The sequence below is a fragment of the Rhinatrema bivittatum genome, chromosome 1, assembly GCF_901001135.1.
Source record: "Rhinatrema bivittatum chromosome 1, aRhiBiv1.1, whole genome shotgun sequence".
Lineage (NCBI taxonomy): Eukaryota > Metazoa > Chordata > Amphibia > Gymnophiona > Rhinatrematidae > Rhinatrema > Rhinatrema bivittatum.
The window spans coordinates 389,108,425-389,124,732 of record NC_042615.1 but is presented as its reverse complement, the minus strand read 5'-3'; the positions used below and the strand labels follow the sequence as shown (position 1 = coordinate 389,124,732).

At 47.0% G+C, this 16,308-nt stretch overlaps 1 protein-coding gene across 1 annotated transcript in view; it reads right to left on the bottom strand.

Moving 5' to 3' along the window:
• CSGALNACT1 (chondroitin sulfate N-acetylgalactosaminyltransferase 1) overlaps positions 1-14,767 on the bottom strand; it is a 331,308-nt gene extending 316,541 nt beyond the window's left edge. Inside the window, 1 exon segment of the mRNA XM_029601670.1 lies at positions 14,716-14,767. The gene's annotated coding sequence lies outside the window, so the exon portion shown is untranslated.
• Positions 14,768-16,308: the final 1,541 nt, after the last annotated feature.

The window sequence follows — 16,308 nt, the reverse complement described above, 5'->3', positions numbered from 1 at the left end:
AGTAGGCGAACGCCACCATGGCCTACCAAGCAGCAAAATTTTGAGCCTGAAAAGCTGGGCCTAGCCCAAAAGACTGCTCAACCTGCTAGGTTGCCCAAGTTCCCCAACTCTCCCTGAGATGGGAACAGACATCTGACAGACATGCAGAGCACAGAGAACGGAGGGGAAAAGAATCACTAAACCAACTCCCCCTCTTTCACTTCCCTTTCTTTTTTTTTCTTTACCTGAGCTCAGTCCATCCCGGTCAAGAATGGAGTCAGTCTCCAGCTGTGGGAGGAGAAGACATGTACCTTCACTGCCGTGCTTGGCTTCCTGCATCCACTTGCCTTTCAGCTGTTTGTTTGGTTTTTTTTACAGCTAAGCCCTCGCCGGAAACACCAGCTACCGGACCAAGGCATTCATCTGAGGGAGAATCCACCGAAATCACCTCAGGAAATCTCGACTGAGGGAGGGACCATAAGGTATCACCGCAGGAGAGCAGGGCAATAAACCTCTATCCTTCTTTCTCCTTCTATTAAACTGCAACACAATCCCCAGTAGGGAGATGCACATCCACTATCTGCTGGAGACTGAGTATACTGGCAGGCTGATGTCAATGCAGGGGTATATATATACAGTGACGTCAGCTTTGCTCAGACTCCTTCTGCTGGTAGAGGTGCATAACCCACTGGTTCTGGATCCACCTGTCTGAACACTAAGAAATGGTAAGATATTGGAGAAATTACTTACCTGCTAATTTTGTTTTCCTTGAAGGAGACAGATAAACTTAGATCCAGTGGGTTTATGCTCCCCTGCCAACAGATGGAGAGGGAGCAAGCTGACGTCACAGTATACATAACCCTGCAGTGACCCCAGCCTGACAGTATTCTCTTCAAAAGCAACTGTGGACAGACTAGTAAAAAACTTGATTAAAAACAGGTAGCCAGAACTGTACTCAACCAACCATAAACACTGAGCTCACATAAGATTCTAGGAAGCCCAAGCTAGGGACTGGATGAACACTTTCCAGTAATCCCTTTAGACCCAGAGTCCCACAGGAGAACTACTGACACACTCATGTGGTAGCCGAGGGCAGGAAGCTGAGTCCATCTGACTACACTAAGGAAAATAAAATTATCAGGTTAAGTAATTTCTCCATTTCCTAGCATGTAGACAGATGGACTCAGGACCAGTGGCATATACGAAAGCTACTCCCCAACAGGGTGGGAAGTGGCACATCTAGACAATAAAACCTGGAAAAAGTGTGTAAAGAGGACCACGCCGCAGCTTGACAGGATTTCGACAGGAGAGAACAGACTAACCTCCATCCATAACATTGCCTCAGCCCTAGTGGCATGAGCCCTAACCTGAGTAGGCAACAGCTTTCCAGCATCCACATACACAGCCGTGACCATCTCCTTAATCTAACGAGCTATGGTAACCCGCAAAGCCGGAGCACCCTGCTTACTCCTGCCATGGAGAACAAACAGGCAATCCATCTTTCGAAAAGATTCAGACCTCCAGATATCACACAACAAGATGCTTAACATCCAAGGAAAGCAAAAGGCAAAACTCTTCCAGATCCCCGACCTTATCCAGGGATGGCAAGGAGATGGACTGATTCAAATGAAATTCCGAGACTACCTTGGGCAAGAAGGATGGAACAGTATGCAGCTGTAATGTCCCCCGAGACATCCAAAGAAACAACTCCCGACAAGACAAGGCCTGCAGAAACATAGCCACCAGGAACACAGTCTTCAAAGTCAACAACCTTAAGGAAAGGCTATGCAGTGGGTGGAATGTAGGGCTCACTAAAAAGTCCAGCACCAACTTAAGACTCCACAATGGAACGGGTAACCTCAAAGGAGGCCTAAGATGCTTCACTCCCTTCAAAAAATGGGCCACATCAGGATGAGACAAGGAAACACCATTTACAAGGCCTCTGAAACAGGCAAGAGCCGCATCCTGCACCTTCAAGAAATTAAGGGCCAAGCCTTTATTCAATCCATCCTGCAAAAAATCCAGAGAGGGGTCTTAACTGAACAAGGAAGAACACCCCGCTCCTCACACCAGGCCTCAAAAACTTTACAAACCTGCACATAAGCCAAGGAAGTGGAGAACTTGTGAGTACAGAGTAAAGTGGCAATCACCACAGAGGAATAACCACACTTTTAACCAGCAAGCCCTCTCAAGGGCCAAACCATAAGACAGAATCGAGTTGGATCCTCATGAAGAACCGGTCCCTGCTGAATCAGATCCATGTGCGGAGGAAGATGAAGGGGGGCCTCCACCAGGAGTCATCACAAACCCACATTCCATGGATGCCTGGGCCAGTCCAGCACCACTAGTAGTACTAGCCCCCTGTGGCCTTCGATCTTGTGAATTATCCTGCCCAACAAGGGCCATGGAGGAAAGGCATAAAGCAATCTGTCTTCCAGCCAGACCTGTATGAAAGCATCTATTCCCAGGAACCATGGATCTCTCCTGCAACTGTAGAAGCGAGGAACCTTCGCATTTCGAGAAGTCACCAGCAAGTCTAGGAACGGAAGGCCTCAATCCACAATCAGCTGAAATGCCTCGGCTGACAACAACCACTCTCCTGGATCCAGATTCTCCCTGCTGAGAAAGTCCACTCTTATGTTGTCTTTTCCTGCGATGTGAGAGGCCGAATCACAGCCTGTGTCTGCTAAAAAAGTGGCAGCAGTAACCCTCAGCCCCAGGTCCACACAACCTCCTTTGCAACCATTGGAAGGTATACAAATGGCTGATTTAGTTGTGGGACCCTCTGGAAGTAATATCCCCAAGCCTAAACAGGGAGGGGATATTCCAGAGGAGAGCACACATTCCCTACAAAGATCATTGGGTAGCGAGGCTGCTGCTAGTAGAATCAATGTCCAATTGCCATCATTAATATCTGATGTTGGAAATGGAGAAGAGGATTATAATGTTGAACCTGAAAATGTAACATTACTAGACGTGTGGAAATTGTCTGTAAAAATAGATAAGAAAATGTCTAGATCCATATCTAATATTCATACATTGTCTGTAGAAACGAGAGTAAAATTGGAGGAATTAGATAATAGGACTGATAGGTTGGAACAAGCAGTAGCAAATTTGAGCCCTTTAGTAAACAATCTTCAGGCCATTAACATATCTTCCATTAAAGATAAGTTGATACTGCATAACAGAATTGAATTAATGGAAAATGAGCTGAGATCTCTCAATCTTAGATTATTGAACTTTCCTTTCTCAAGATTGATGTCAGCTGAGGAATTATATAAGAAATATGCAGTTGAAGTATTGTCGTTTGAAATTGAGAAAATCCCTGTAATTTCCAAAATGTTTTATTTGCCTAGGAGTAAAACGATCCAAGTGCAGGAGGGGGGTTTGGATATTTTGCAAAGTCCAGGAGTCTCCACTTTTTTAGAAGACTCCTTGGATAGAATTGAGTCGAGAGCTACTTTGTTAATAACATTTTCCCTAAAAAAAGAGAAAGACCAGTTCTTTGTAAAATATTTTCAAAACAAGGATTATAGCTTTTGTGGGCAAACGAAACAAGTTTTTCCAGACGTTTCCCGAGCCACACAAGCTCGTAGGAAACAATTTTTGTCTTTGAAGAAACAGGCTCTAGATACAGGAGCCAGTTTCTTCTTAAAATTTCCCTGCAAATGCCAAATAATGTACCAAAATAATAAATTCGTTTTCCTGGACCCAACCCACTTGGAACGTTTTCTTAGGGATAAATCTCAATCTTAGTGTTTGTAAGGGAAATAGGTTGTATAAGAAAATAGATACACTGTGAGCAATATTTCTAATCACCTCCTAGATGTGGACTGTAATTATGAAAATTATGTTAAGAAAAAAAAAATTTTCTGATATATTACTTGTTTTTCCTGTTTTATAACATTTTCTTTTGTTAAATGTCATAACTCAATAAATATTAAATTAAAAAAAAAAAAAAAAAGTGGCAGCAGGCTCCATTACCGCCCTGGAATTCACTCCAGACTCATCAACCTCCTGAGAGAGAAGCAAACAAGATCTCATCAGTAGGGCGCAACATGAGGCAATCTGTAAATTCATCGCCACTGCCTCAAAGGCTTGCTTAAGAATAGCCTCAATCCTTCTATCATGTACATCCTTCAAGGCCGCTCCTCCCTCTATGGGACTAGACGTTTGCTTAGACACGGCACGTACCAGAGTATCCACTTTGGGAAAATGCAAACGCTCTCCCACAGCCTGATCCATGGAGTACAGGCTTTCCAAAATCTGACCCCCTTTAAAATTTGCAGGCAGGTAGCAGGCAGGGTAATCCGATAAGGCAGTAGACAACAAACCAAGGCAAGCAGATCCGGAAGGCAGGTAGCAGGCAGGGTAATCCGATAAGGCAGTCCAGGTCAGGGCAGGCAGCAGACAACAAACCAAGGCAAGCAGATCCGGAAGGCAGGTAGCAGGGAGGGTAATCCGATAAGGCAGTCCAGGTCAGGAGCAAGAGCAACAGGCAGGGAGGACAGCAGAAACACTCACCAAACGCACTGTGGCCGAAGCGAAGAGCTAAGGTGAAGGCTCCCCTTAAATCCCCTTCATTTCCCGCACAATTCGCAGCAGATCGGCGTCTGACGTCAGGGGGCGTGTCCTCGGCGCGTTTTTGCGCGAGACTTGCCTCCGGCGTCGGAGTGGATCGCGGATGTCCTGGGGGAAGATCGAGCCCGTGCGGAACGACGGCGTGTAGCTGGCATGACGGGACTAGGGGTGGTCGAGGTGGCAGCGCGCTGGCCGCGGCGAACAACCTTGCAGGTACGGAGGGTGGTAACACTCGTATCTGAATAGGGGATATACACCCAAATTAAAGCCACATGGGAGAAACCGGAAAGGCCACATCTAATAAATCTACCATATAATTGGCTACCTTGCGCCAAAACTTGTGAATAGGGGGGCAGGTCCAGAAAACGTGAGACAGAGTGCCCTCGGCTTTATGACACTGGGTGCAAATGGCAGAGGGAGCTATAGTCAATTGATGTGCCACCTGAAGGGACACGTATGTGCGACAAAGAAATTTAAATTGGAGCTCCCGGTAATACATATTGACAGAGATCCGGGCCACACGCCGAAAGCAGAGCCTTAAAACAGTATCTGTGACCATAAAGTCCCCATCCTGGTTCCAGCGAATTGCCAGACCGGAGTAAACGTCAGCCCTTGTCCGTTTTTGGAGAACTTTATAATAAACAGACAAAGAAGGAGCCTGGGCACATTCAAATGAAACATACAATCTAAAGCTGTAAATACCGAAGAGTTCTTAGTGGACTCAGGAAGGGCACCAATATAATGACGTATCTGTAGGTATGGAAAAGTGTGGTTAACCCCCAGACCATGGAGGCTGCGAAACTCCATAAAGTCCAAAATTGTGCCATCCCGTTTGAGCACCTGACCCAGGGATGTTATGCCCTGTAATTCCAACTCCCGAAAAGCACCAGACTGAGATCCCGAGGAAACTCAGTATTCCCAACAAGAGGGAGAAAAAAGGCGCATACTTTGGAAACCTGCAAAAGTCGGGTGAGGCGTGCCCAGGTCTGCCTAACAGATTTAATAAGCGTTGTTTGCACTATAAAAAGATAGGAGGTGGACTGGTCCGGATTGTAAAACATACGGAAGGGCCAACGGGGACACCAATGCCCGGTCCGTCGGTAGCGGGACATGACATGAGGTGCCCAAAAGCCAATCTCGGGTTATCCTCAGGTTACAGGCTAGATTGTAGAGGGCTAGGTCGGGTATCCCCAGCACCCCCTCTCCTCAATGATTCTTCAACCACGTATAGGGAAGTCTGGATTTCCGACCCCACCACACAAAGCATTGCAGGGCGGCATCTAGCAGGGCAAGGACCTTCTGCTTCAACAACAAAGGAAGATTTTGCAAAAGATAAAGCTATTTAGGAAGAATGGTCATCTTAAATAAATTGACCCGTCCCCCAAGAGAAAGAGGAAGGGATCTCCAGTTAGCCAGAGTATCCCGGGTCTGCCGGAGTATTCGTGGGAAATTCACCTGATATGTCAGCTCTGGATCCGATGGGATAATTACTCCTAAGTAACGCAGATTATCCCCCGCCCATTGCAAAGGAAAAGGATCAGGCCATTGAGCCCTCAAAGTGGTTGGGAATGCCTAGGCTGAGGATTTAGTCTCATTTAATCTCAACCCTGAGAAGGCCCCAAAACTCCCTATCAGCCGAAGCAACAGGGGCAGAGAGGAGTAAGGACTGGTAATGAAAACTAACAAATCATCCGCAAAGGCTACACATTTAAAAACGTGAGAGTCCATGCGGATGCCTCTAATTTCAGGTGTCTGTTGTATCGCGAGCAACATGGGCTCCAATTGTAAAACAAACAGTAACAGAGACAAGGGACATCCTTGCCTAGTTCCTCGTGTCACAAAAAATGGCTCCGATAGCGCGCCATTGGCAACAATAAGTGCTTGCGGAGCTGAATACAATAATTGAATGGCCTGAAGAAAAAAACCTTCAAATCCCATTTTGCACAGCACAAAAAATAAGTAGTCCCACTCCACTCTGTCAAACGCCTTCTCGGCATCAAAACTAATGGCCAAATAGGGAGTGGACATCTGCTGGCTCATGGTCATTGCAGTCAATACTCGGCGTATATTAGCAAGGGCATATAGCTGGCGCATGAATCCTACTTAGTGATCACAGATAAGGGTGGGAAGGACAGTAGCCAATCAGCCAATATCTTAGCCAGCAATTTCTGATCATAGTTAAGCAAAGATATCGGGCGATACGATTCTGGCAGCATGGGATCCTTATTCGCTTTGGGGCAGATTTTCAAAGGGGTACACATGTAACCCACGAACAGTTGCCCCTTCCACCCCCTGCGTGTGCCGAGCCTATGTTGCATAGGCTCGGCGGCACGCACAAGCCCCAGGACGCGCATAAGTCCCGGGACTTTCCTGGGGGCATGTCACGGCCAGCACATCATCGGGGGCGTTCCGGGGGCGTGGCCACAGCCTCCGGATCATGGCGCTCCGGCAGCCAGCCCGTGTGCGCAAGTTACGCCTGCCTCAGGCAGGTGTAACTTTTGAAATAAAGTGGGGGGGGAATTAGTTAGGGCCGGGGGGCACTGGAAAGAAAGTTCCCTCCGAGGCCACTCTGATTTTGGAGCGGCCTCAGAGGGAACGGAGGCAGGCTGCGTGGCTCGGTGCGCGCAGGCTGCCGATTTTGCGCAGCCTTACACATGCAGACCCCGGATTTTAAAAGATACGCGCGGCTACGCGCATATCTATTAGTATCCAGCGTATTCTTGTTTGCGCCGGGTGCGCAAACAAAAGTAGGTGCTCACGTACTTTTTTAAAATCTGCCCCTTTGGGTATAAGGGTAATATGTGCCAAATTTGTGTTAGGGGGAAGAAGCCCTGGTCAATGAGTGCTGTGAACATCAAGGTCAGGGGGTGGGCTAGCTGGCCCTCTAGAAGCTTAAAAAACTCTGCCGTAATCCCATCAGGTCCAGGGGCCTTAAAATTCTTGGAGCGTTGTATAGCAAGGCGTAATTCCTCTTCCGTTATAGGGGTGTAAGCATATCACGTTCTCTGGTTAAACCAGGAAGAGGAAGGCACACGCAAAACCGCTCACAGGCTTCAAGAGTACCCCCCCCCAGACGTATACAAAGACGAATAAAAGTCCTTAAAGCAGCATAAAATAGAGGGAGTGTCCTTCACCACCTGCGTGGGGGATCTGTGCAGCGCCAGAATAAATCTACTCACACGGGTAGATCGAATAAGGTTAGACATCATCTTCCCCGCTTTATTGCTATATTGATAGAGCTTGAATTGATAATAGAGATGACTCTTTTTCGCCCTTTGATGGAGGAGTGAGTTAAGAGCATGCCGGTGGGACAGATAATTAGCCTGAGCTTCATCCGTGTCCTATCTAGCCAGTCGAACTCGAGATTTACGTACCTGAGTACTAAGGGTCAATATACGCTGATTGAGAACCCACCGGCAATGGGAGACATAGGAAATTATTTCACCCCTCAACACCGCCTTTGCGGCGTTCCAAAATAAGATAGGTTGAGTTACATGGGCTTGATTCAAGGCTGCAAAATCTGCCCATTTAGTCCAGACAAAATCCTTAAATTTCTCATCTTGGGCTAGAAAATATGGGTACCGCTACATTTTCGGGGAGGCCATGGAATCCAAAAATTTAAAATCAACCCACACCGGGGAGTGATCTGAAATCACAATATTATCAATTTCAGCATCTAATATACGAGGGAAAACATGGTTGCTTAAGAGAAAATAAATCAAGCCATGAAAAAGTCAAGTCACGCTCAGTCAAGTGAAGAGTTTGCCAAACATCTAATAGGTGCAAAGTATTTTCCAACATCAAGGGACCTTTACCCATGCCAGATTCCCGCCTGCGGCCCTGGGATGCGTCCAACTGAGGATCCTGAATGGTATTAAAATCCCCCCCCCCCTCAGTATCAAAATATCAGTTAAATATGAGATCAAATGAGTATAAAGTCACCTAAAGAAATGGGGGTCGAACGTGTTAGGCGCATACAGGTTACAGAGCACCACCTTGTGATGAAAAAGCTCAGCAACCATAATTAGGTAACGGCCTTGAGGGTCTTTAATCTCCTTGCATATGTTTACAGGGAGGTGTTTGTTAAATAAAATCGCGACCCCTGCGGACCTGGAAGTGGCCAATGCAAACCTCGCCTCCCCCACCCACGCACGACGGAACTTCGCATGCTCCAGGTCAGTAAGATGGGTTTCTTGGAGAAAGGCCACAGCTGCCAATTTTGTCTTCAAAACAGAGAGCACCTTAGGTTTAATGGGTGAATTGAGCCACAAGCATTCCAGGAAATAAAGCATGTGGAACTACTCATGATATTGAGCAAAGAAAAAATTCCATACATTCCAAGAGCATATCATCCCGGTGGGGACCCTCCCAGCTGAGGCCTCCACCAGACCCGCCCCCAACCATGTTCATCGTGGATGCTCATGGCAAAGAAACAGTAAACCCATCTCGCCTGTCAGCCCACCCCTGTACATACCCCTACCTCCCCTCTCTGCCCACCCCCTCGATTCCCAACCCTCAGCAATCCCCAGCCCCTTTCCCAGTACCTCCCTATCCCCCACCCCAGCACCTCCTCCATCCCTCCTCTTGACTCTAGTTCAGTCCCTAACCCTCCTTCCCCCATTATCTGTGCCATACCATCTCCAACTAAGAAGGCGCAGAGATCTGATAATGATATGTCCAGGAACCCACTCTTATAGTAACTGAGAACTAGCAACATCAGGAATAAAACAGTGAAGCAGATTACGAGGTGAGAACAGGTTAGAGACCCATAGATTAACTACAAACAATTGTAGTTCAATCCCACAAAGAATGTACTGTAAGACCCCTCATAAAGCACTGGCAACCCCACCCTTAGAAAGGCCAACGCAGGTCCCAAAGAACCTAGGATGAGTCCCTCTTACACAGTCCAGGATCTCATTTTGCATCCCCGCAGCATGGTGTGAGGTGGATGGAAACAGAGAAAAGGAAAAAAAAAAAAAAACACTCATCTGCCAGCCAGAGAGTTAAGTCCCAGTAACTATAAAGTCCAACAAACCCTCCCAGTCCGGGCTAATCCAGAAGAGGCTCTGAGCAAGATCCATACCAAACAGCAACAACAAGGAACCCCAGAGCAAAAACTGTAGGTCGCAAATGGTGGGAAAGCCATAGCCCAAAAGGAATCCAGAACATGGAAAATAAAGCCACTGCAACGTTGAGTCCTGAGTGGCAAAAAAGAACTGCAGATTCGGAGCCCTCACTCCCAAAATAGGATCACTTATCCATTTTGTCCACAAATGCCTGTGCCGTCTCCGGGGTCTTGAAGAAGTGTGGCCTGTCCGCATGCCAAATGCGAAGCCTGGCTGGAAACAACAATGAGAATTTGACTCCTTCGTTATGCAGGACTGTGCAGAGTGGAGTGAATCTGCGTCAGGCCGCCGATACCGAGGCAGAGAAATCCTGGAAGACCCGGATGGGATGGTCCCGATAGCAAAGCACCGATTTAGCACGGGTGGCGCACCAGATTTCATTTTTGTGGGCTGAATTTAAAATTTTTGCAATGACCAGCCTCGGTCTTCGCTCCAAGCCTATGGGCACGCTCCACCACGAGTTTCCCCTGCAAGTGGGAGAGAGCTAAAACTTCTGGGAGCCATTCGGTTAAAAGGGCACACAGGGATCGCTCCTCAATGTCTTTGGGGAAACCCATAAATCGGAGATTGTCCCGCCGAGCCCTGTTTTCGAGCTCGTCAACTTTGGTTTGCAGCGCCTGCAGGCTTTTATCTCTTGCTGCCATGCTCGCAGTGCACGTGGCTGCGCCATCTTCCAGCCCCGAGATTCTATTCTCTGCCTGCTCTAAGCAGGGCTGTAACGCGGTGAGCTGATCTCTTACCTACCCCAGTTGCTCTATCAATTGATTCCATTTTTCGTCCAGCGCCTCCCTGATTGCTTCTTTAATGTCAGCGAGCGTTACAGCCGATGGTATGGGGGGGGGGGGGTGTCGCTATCGCTGGCGGCCACCATTTTGGGATCGGGTGCCTTCGATTTTTCTCTCTCCCATTTTCTGCCTTTCGTGGTCATCCCGGGTGAAAATTTAGTTAAAAGGCTGTGGACATAAACGCTGTCCACAGCCTGACTTTTAACTACTCGTTTAATGTATCAAAAGCGCTCCGATGGGCCACGATGTGCAGAGTGGGTCCTGGAGCTAGAAGGAGCACATCCTTCCGGCTCAACACATCACGTGATCTCTCAAGTCCCCAAATTAAGGTGCTTGGTGTGCTTTAAATATCAGACTCAAAGATAAATAAATAAATAAAATAAAACCAAAAGGAGTGGATTTTCAAAGACGTGCGCACACATGGATGCGGTGATCTTATAACATGCAAGCATCGCCGTACTCATGTTAAAATACGATTCCCGCGTGCACATGCGTACCCGATTTTTATATTAGCATGTGCATGTTCAGGCGGGGTCGTGACTTGCGCATGCAAGGGGGGGATTTTAGTTAAAAACACCTGGCGACACTATTGGGCCTACACAATGAATGCCAGTCTGGGGGGTGAGGTATACACTGCCAGGGTCAACTGGCTCAAGGGCACTGGTCAAGAAAAGAGGCATCCTGGTCAAACTCAACTCCCAAGGATGGAGGATAAAGAACATGCTACTATTTAAGTGAACTGCAGCAGAGAGAAAAAGAGGACAATGCAGCTTTGTAACATGAGCCACCAGCCCAGGAAACCCAGAATGAGATGGAAAAGGTTGCCAGACCCCTTACTGGAAAGGTGCTTAAATGACCATTGAATAGATGAGCCAGAGATACAAGGTAGGGGATTTGCATGTCACAGCCCCCTGAACTACTGTTGATAACTTGCAGTGAAATATCACTTTAAATCATATAGAACTACATTGGAGAATTCTGAATACGAGAGTGATTTGTGAGAAAAACATACCGAAAAACAGTGCCAAGAGACGAGAGCCAATAGGTTGGGCCTACAGCACTTCCTTCTGCTAGTAAAGGGGAAGGCAGTCGGGATACTGTCAGACACCATGGCAGTGGCACATGTGAACAGGCAAGAGGGCATTCGCAGCCTCACAATAGTGCAGGAAGCAGCCTGATTGTTCGAGTGGGTGGAGAAAAATCTTCTCCATCTTCAGGTTCCATAGCAGGGAAGGAGATTTTTTCAGCAGGAACAGGCTGAATCTAAGAGAGTGGGCACTGGGTCCAGAAACCTTTCAAAGGAAGGTGGATTGCCGGGGCCCCCCAAGTGCATATTTAATGATAACAGGGTCAAACACAAAGATAGACATGTTCTCCAGCTGCAGGGTAGAGCCAGCATCAAATGGCCTGTTGCCATGGCTCAGGTTGTTGTACGTCTTTCCACCATGGCCTTCTGTAAGCAAGGCAAAAAAAAATAGAGGTACACTCATCTGTCAATTTGCTAGTAACTCCAGATTTACCAAGGATCCACAGGTACATAGATGTATTGTGACTACTGGACGGAACCCTAATGAGATTACCCAGGGAATGGGAGCTTCTCTGGCAAGGTCTGGTGCCAATGGAAGACCCATCTCCATTTCTCTTACAGCTTGGTCCTTGAGAGGGTGCAACTGTGCAAGAAAGGTTACTCTTCATCCATGAATGTAATAATGCTGAACACACGGGAGTTTTCCACTTCCCTACCTTATATCAGGTGAGTGAGAACTTCTATGCTGAACAGGGTCTCTCTCCTTGGAGAGCAGACATCTCACAAATTGCTATTAATCAAATTGACTTAGGGAATAGCCACTGCTATTACTGGCTTTAATAGCATAGGATCTACTTAATGTTTGGGTACTTGTAGCCTGGATTGGCCACTGCTGGAAACAGGATGCTGGGCTTGATGGACCCTTGGTCTGATCCAGTATGGCATCTTCTTATGTTCTTATGTTCTCCCAGTCTGCTCCAATTAAGGAGCAGACTGGGAGGGAACTTTCCTATCCCCCTACCTTACCTTCCTTCTTCCCTCTCCTCCCTGACCCCTAAACCCACCCTAACTGATCTCTTTTTTTTTTTTTTTTTTTAACTTACCTGCTCCTTCGAGCAGCAGTAAGTTCTGTGCACCAGCTAGCTGCTGGTGTGCGCTTCCCTGGGCAAGGGCCTAATGGCTGCTGTCCCAGTTGGCCCTCACTCTGCCCAGAACCCACCCCCCGGCCTGCCCCTTTCACAAAGCCCAGCACTTCCACACTTATCGGAAGATACACGTATGACCGGGCCATTGCGAAAATGCGTTCAGCACGTGCATGGCCCAGCCACGTGCAAACCTCCCGGTATTTGTGTGCATTTGCGCTATTAAAATTTTTCCTAAATTGCAGGAAGAATTACTGCAGTGGGGAAACTCACCAGTCTTGTTCATTAAAACAAGGATGGCCAACTCTGGTTCTCAAGGGTCTGGTTTTCCATATAACAAAAATATGCAAATTAAATTAGATCAAATATATCAAACAAACAACTCATGACCATTTTTTATGGATTTCTTGGAAACCAGAGATGTTTGTAGCCTTCAAAGGACAACATTGACAAAGTGAACCTTGCCGTGGAAAGAAAAGGTGAACTGAAGGATGTTCTCCCCCGCCATGAGATGCCTTGTGGACCTGCTAAAGAATAAAAAGGAGCACTTAAGATGGTCACCAGCTTGCATTCTGATCCCCATCTGAAGTGCTGACAAAAGCAAACCTGGATTCCACATATGCAAATTTTCCCAAAATAATAAGGGGGTAATTCTGTAACAGCTGACAAACTTGTGGGCTATTACGTGGGTAGGTTAGTGAAGTTTTCACAGCAAACTTATGCAGGTTAGTTTGCTGTGTAAATTACTCCAGCAAAAATACCCACACAAAATTACACCTGCTATTTAGTGCAAGTAGTTTTGCCTTGAAAATGTACGTGCATATTTTTAAAATAAAAAATTAGGCACATTAATGAAACCACCCTCACCAGAACCCTTTCTTCCAGCCAAACACTTTCCTAAATGCAGGTAACAATGCACACATGCAAGTCTTATGTGTGCACTTTCACCCACATATTTCAAGTGGGAAATTGTATAAAAGGACATTTCTGCAAGATAAAGTACTACTCTACCCATGAAATGCCTTTTAAAATGTTTTCCCCTATTTATAAGATATGTAGTTGTTTGTTGGGATGATATTTATCTGTCTCTGTGTTTGCACTGCCCTCATTCCATGCCTGCCGACTCTCCTGGCGCTTATTGCTCCCTCTTTCTGCACGTATGGACTCCCCTGCACTCACTCTGCACATAATAAACCCAGCATGGCCCTCAATCAGTGCTTACTGACTCTCCTGGCAAGGATTACTCTCACTGTGCATAAGAATCCAGGTACGGCTCTCACTCTGCGCCTACTGACTCTCCTGTGTGTGTACTACTCATTCCCTCTACACCCTACTGAGTCTCCTGTACTCACTCGCACAAAGTAATCCCAGCACAGCTCATGCCACACTTCCTGACTCTCCGGGTGTGTACGGCTCTCTCCTTCTATGCATACTGACTCACTCTGCATGCTGGAGTTGGAGCCGTGTCCGCCTGTCATTTTGTGATGAGTTCTTTCATTTAGTATTAATGTAAATGAAATTAGCAGCAGTAACGTGTGTGCTGATGCCATTTTGCATTTTCTGCTTCTTTACCTCCTTGAAGTAAAAAAATTGACTGATATTGGGTCTTCATTTCTTACTGCACTAGTTTAATATCACTACTGGCATTATTTGAACTATATAAGTTTTTCATTTCTTGGAAACATGCAATCCAGTTTGTTTTTTACACAGTGTGCACCTGCAGACCCTCTATGGTTTACACACAAAATCCCATATAATCAGAAAGCTAGGGTCATTACCTTAGGAATAAAAACTGAGAAAGAATGGTCCAGTACAGAAGGCAGAAAATGTTACAAGTATTCCTCACTGCAGGAAATTGCACTAATTTGAATACATGTGCTATCTCGTGATGCAAAAAAGTGAATCATATGTTTTTGTCTGTAGCACCATAAGCAGTCTTAGGTTAGCCAAAGGACAGATTCAGGCTAGACTCTGGCAAAAATCTTTCATAAAATTCTTTATTAGTGACAGAAACAAATAAAACAGCTCTGCTATGCTTCACAAGTCAACAAAACAAACATAGTGCTACAACTTACAGATCAGCAGTGTTCATTTTCTCTAGGCTTTCTCCTCTTCCCTGGCTCTCCTGTTACCTCCTAGGCCTGGCTAGTTATACACCTTCCCAGGGACCTCCGCCCAGACCAGGATTCCTTGCTGACTTAGGCTTAAGGTGGACTGGGCCAGATCTCTGGATCCGGTCCTTTAAGGTGTTCAGAGGTTCTCTCCTACATACTACTTCATATACCCTACCCCCAGCTCAAACCTATCAGGTTGAGCATTTGCCCATATTAGGGGTATACTCGAAAACATATCTTCCTATTTTCCTTCCCCTTTCTATGCTGGCACTGTCTAATCTTCTGGGTGGGGAAGGGGAAACCCAAAACTGTGGAATAAATTAAGGGTTCATCAATTGTCCACTGTTCCTCCTTTGTCTCAGTAAGTTCTTCTACTTTATCTTCTTTAGCATTGGTTAATCCAGCAATAAGCCAGGTCTAAAGAATCTTAAAGAGGAGTTTGGGAAGCACTCCCACCCCTTCCCTGGCTTGCCATGCTATAGTCAGGGCCAGTGCAAGGGTATTAGACACCCAAGGCGAACCTTCTGCCTTGTGCCCCTCCCACCCCGCCCTCCCCCTCCCTTTACAGCCCACAGAATCTCTGCTCCTCTTGCCTAAGAACAGGAAGGGCTCCGCTCAAAGCCAGCCAAGTCTCTTCTCCTCTATACCGTAAGCAGGATAGGCTCTGCTCAAGACCAGTGTCTCTGCTCCTCTAGCCCGCAAGCAGGGTGGGCTATGTTTGTGGCCCCACACTGCTGTCCTTTGCTGCCCCCTAATGGTTGGCACCCTAGGCAACCGCCTAGTTCTCCTAATGGACCCACAGGCCCTGGCCATAGTCATCAAAATCACCTGCCAGCTGGGATATTGTTAGAGATGTGAACCAGAACCGGAATCGGTTCCAGTTTCAGATTTGTGGACTATTGGGAAATTATTTTTCCCGCAGTCCAATCGTTTGTTTTTTTTTTGTTTTTGTTTTTTTTTAATCGGCTGCGCTGAGCCGATAACCCAAAAACACAGCCCAACCCTTTAAAATTAGTTCTTTAGTATCCCCCCACCCTCCGGACCCCTCCAACCCCCCCAAAAAATGTTTTTAAGTACCTGGTGGTCCAGTGGGAGTCCCGGGAGCGTTCTCCCGCTCTCGGGCCGTCAGCTGCCAGTAAAGAAAATGGCGCCGATGGCCCTTTGCCCTTAGTATGTGACAGGGTAGCCTTGCCATTTGCTAAGGGCAAAGGGCCATCGGCGCCATTTTGTTTACCGGCAGCTGACAGCCCGAGAGCAGGAGAATGCTCCCAGGACCCCCACTGGACCACCAGGTACTTAAAAAAATTTGGGGGGGTGTTGGAGGGGTCAGGCTCTGTTTTTGTAAGTGCCCTTTCTTCCCCCCCCCCCCATAACGATAAGAGAACCCACAAAATTAATCGTGGGGTTTCCTATCGCTATCGGGGACACCCCGATATCTGACAAGATTGAAAATATCGTCCAGGGACTTCCGGCGATGACGTAAGCCGAGACGGAAGCAGGGGGATAGAGCTCCGCGGCCCCACTCAGAATTTACCGAACTTGCTTACTCTTGCT